The sequence below is a fragment of the Halyomorpha halys genome, unplaced genomic scaffold (genome assembly GCF_000696795.3).
Source record: "Halyomorpha halys isolate HHAL.00 unplaced genomic scaffold, Hhal_1.1 Scaffold301.1, whole genome shotgun sequence".
Classification (NCBI taxonomy): domain Eukaryota; kingdom Metazoa; phylum Arthropoda; class Insecta; order Hemiptera; family Pentatomidae; genus Halyomorpha; species Halyomorpha halys.
The window spans coordinates 45,698-50,044 of NW_027112712.1; the positions used below are offsets into that span (position 1 = coordinate 45,698).

General features: G+C 28.5%; 1 protein-coding gene across 1 annotated transcript in view; it reads left to right on the top strand.

Moving 5' to 3' along the window:
• Positions 1 to 668: 668 nt before the first annotated feature.
• Positions 669 to 4,347, top strand: part of LOC106680964 (potassium channel subfamily K member 18) — a 269,787-nt gene continuing 266,108 nt past the window's right edge. The window contains exon 1 of the mRNA XM_014421021.3: positions 669 to 864. The gene's annotated coding sequence lies outside the window, so the exon portion shown is untranslated. The remainder of the gene's footprint in view (positions 865 to 4,347) is intronic.

Genomic DNA, 4,347 nt, shown 5'->3' on the forward strand with positions numbered 1-4,347 from the left:
GGATGTGAGGCTTCCAAGAAATTGGGAGTAAGGTACCATGACCTAAGGACTCGTGGGAACTGACTTACATGTGTTAAACATAAAATAGTTAGACTGATGCAAGTCCATTGTGAGATGACAGCTTGCACCTGCCTAAGTGTCAACCCTTGCTTTTTTACATTGATATAGAATACTAAGGAAAGGTCACTTCCTCTATGGTCAGTGTCTGTCGAAATGTGCCAGATGTCTATAGTTTATAATGATAGTCTGTTTATAATAATAGCTGTTAAATACTATAGCGTTCGTTAACTCGTAAACTCGCGCAGATCGGCAACATTTGAAGTATCGAGATTAACTGTATAACATTCCGCCACTTCTGATACCATTTTAACTTTAATAATAATGATCTGTAATTTTCAAGAAGAGAGAATTTTTTTCGCTTTATCTTTCTTTATTGGTTTTTTGGATCGGCCACAACGTAAACGTCTTCACATTATTTTCCTCTCCTTCCTTTTCGTTATTCTTTCTTTTTTCGGTATATTTATAATTAAAAGCTAATTATATGACATATACTGGGAAGGATAGTTAGCCCACTATTAAATTAGCTATTAAGGAGTAAGTAAACGATAAGCGAAGGGGTGGGGGGAGTGCCCACGTGTAGCGACGCAGGGCTCAGTTGTCCGCCGCCTGCCGTGCTGGTAACACTGTTCAATGGAACTGATTCCTCGCGGTTTCGAGATCGAGATATACGTTCGCGATCTGTGATGTGTTGTGTAACTGTGGTACAATGGTTGTGTATGTGCGAGGTTTTGATCGTGTACCCTGGCCTGACTCACAACTGTTTGTAATAACCTGTTGTTAATTTGAAAAAAAAAAAGTTGTAAGGTAAGACATTTAAATTTTAAATATATTAAATAAAAACACAAAGTGTTAAGAAACTGGTTTTGTTATTATAATTATTATTTTTTTTTTATACTCAGGAAACTAATCAGTATTTCGATAAATATTCAATTAACAATACACAATAATACGTTAAAATTTTAAAGACTTGAATTGTTAGTTGTTAAATGAAAACTTTTTGTTAAAATTGACATTTTAACGGTATTGAGATAAATAGTTATCTACTAAATTGTTTTTACATAACTGTTAATTTCTTGAACAAATAATAATGTACTACTTACATTTAGTAATAGTAATTCATAGATTATCTATAATTTTAAGCATCACTGTAATAACTATCATTTCGAATTAGTTTTTATTTTCGAAATTTTAAGATTGATGGACTTTTTAGTATTATTTTAAAGTAAATTTTTCTCCAGAACCCTAAATAAAAAAAATACTTTAAAAAAAAGGAGAGAACTATCAAGATAAGGAAATAGCTTAGATTCATATTGGATCATTCAGGAATGAATTTGAATTAAAGGAACTTAAAAGGATATAAGTAAAAAATGTTAACATATCAATTTTCTATATTTTTTTTATAAACATTTATGCTAGAAATGATTAAAAATTAAAACAATATAAGCATATAAATACATTTGAAAGTACAGTATGCAGCAATTTTTGTAAAATAACTTGTTAGAAATTTGAAATTAGATAACCAAAAGGTTTATTTAGGGATCTCATTTATTGAAGTTTATAGTTTGCTCGTATTACGTTAATTGTTCAACACTTCCCGAAAGTTACAATTATGTCGGTCGGAGTAAATTTATTAGTTATCTTACAGTGTTGGCCGTTTTGTCAATTCAAATCCCAACCTGATTTCGACATTTAAATCATCCTGGTGTGTAATGCCATCTATGAGGCTAATAAACATATCGTGGAAGGGATAACATAAAAAGCACTTCTGAAGTAATATTGCTATTAATGGTCCACTTCGGGTTCACCGTGACTGCTTGAGATCGGTCTTCCTTTCTATATTATACAAAAATTCACTATTCTTTCAATATATATTTTTGAAACAATCATTGCAATAAAATTTGATTATTATAAATATAATGAATATTAAGCATTGATAAGCACAAATTATAATGATAAGAATAAAATTACATTTGTATCAGTGTTAGTATTAATATACTTTATTCTTAATAAATAACTAACAAATTATGTTAATTGTGGTATTGAATACTCGTAGATTGATTAATGTGCCTTGTTAAAGTTGTAGTTAATATTAAATTTTTAAGTCATATTAGTCTCACCCATCTTTCGGATGATCAGAATCAAGTCCGAAATGGGTTATTACTTTTCAAACTCGGGTCATAGCAGCAGGTGGTTATTGTGTAAATCTTCACAGTACAGTGACTTCCTGTGTCAACTAAAACTCGCTTATTACACATATCTGGGAACTTACAAAATTTCATGGTTACAATATTACTAGTGATTATAACAATTAAATATCAATTGGAATAAAACGAGTCTTTTTTTTTTTAATTTTGTGTCGGTCATTCTTTTGTATAGTTACCCTGGATAGGACAAACATACTTTTCATTCATTTCATACAAAAAAAAAAATATGAATGTACAATGTATTAGTTTAATATCGAGAAGGATAAATAAATCCAACAAAATTGTTAAACATAAATATCTAAATAAAGAACTAGAATAAATATTTAACAAAATGAAATTCAATTAATAGTTCCAACGTAACTACTGTCTGTTCAGTTTAAATTTGTATGCATTTGAAAACAATTAATTGAAATTGCTACCGAATGTTGTGCAGTCCGTTTTGAATTTATTTAATAAAACGTAACGTGCCATTAGCCTCAATCAAACGGTCACGGAAAACCACGGGTTCCAAATCGTGTGTTAGGACCACCGAAACGACCATGACATATTTTTAATATGAGTATAACATTTGTACATTCATATTTCATTAGTTTGAGTTGTAGTACGCCTAAAATATTTAACAGACATCAATTAGTTTATTTGGGGAGTGTGAACGACCGGGAGTAGCAACAATTTACTTATATATGGCATTCCTAATTGATTCTAGAAACTAGTTCTAAGTTATTTAGATAAGAGACTGAATCCTAGGTCAAACAAAACAATAAATAATATTTAATGTTTTAATATTGTTTTTAATTAAAAGTTTCGCTGTTTTATTTAGCCATAATTTCCTAATTTTTTTTCTGGTTCCTTCAATTATTTTTTCAAACAATATTATAAATTTCATTAGGCTAAGGATCAAAATCACTTAATATGTTGCTACTATATCAAAACTAATACTCATCATTGGCATCATGGTCATTTACAGATGTTTTTTCTATATTTTTGTTTTATTTATTAATTTCTTTCAATTGTAGTTAGAACAAAGTTGCTATTGGGAACGGGTAATTAATCCATTGAGTAGTAAATTATAAAATATTATGAATAATTTTATGCTATTGAATAACCATTAAAACTGTCTTAAGTAATTAATTTTACATTTTTAGAAGAGCTACTAGCCCTTGTTACATAAAGTAGGAAAGTACAAAATAATATCTCGGAACATCAAAATTTATCATTAAATTAGATCTACCTCAAACCGGGAAAAAATATCAATATCTTTTCCAGACAATATATTTTAAAATACGTTTTAGTTTATTTTATATCATCCAAAATTCAATCTCTATTTAAGCTCAAGAGATGTGAAAACAATATGATACACAAAGGTGTAAAATAAAAATATCAATTCAACAACACCCAATATTTTACTAAAAAATAAATAAATCAATTACTATTTCATCTGGATTACCATAAATTGCCCAGATTGATAATAAATTTAATTGATTTAAAATTAAAATTAAATTATGTTTTACAATCACTTATTACTTTAAACATAATTTAAATTACTACTTCCATGTTTCAATGCTTCAGGAATTAATTTCAAAATCTTTCTGTGACTTTTTATAATATCCTTTTGATAGAGCTCATGATTTAATTTACAAATCTACAACTATTAACAGGGCCAAAATCATACAATTATTTTGTTTTTGAGAAAAAATTGAACTTAAATTGATTAAGTTAATGAATGAAAGTTTGTTAGAATCCTGATGTTCTAAAGCGGTAGGGTTAGCAAAAAGTACGGGACCAGGGCAGTATATATTCATAACTGGTTTTCTGGCAAAATTATGTTACAAATAGTTCATTTGAATTAGTAACGTATGCAATAAAACGTTGTCTATTCAGAACATGAATTATAAATAAAGACAAAACTACAGAAAAAAGGAAGCATAAAACAAACTAACACAGAAAGTAAACATATGTGTATATATGTATATATATATATAACTTACGAGTTGTCGGAACTGTAACGAAAAAACAAAAAAAAACAAGGTTCAGGACAGAGTAACAGCACGCAATTAGACTGAAATAACACTACTGTATTTCT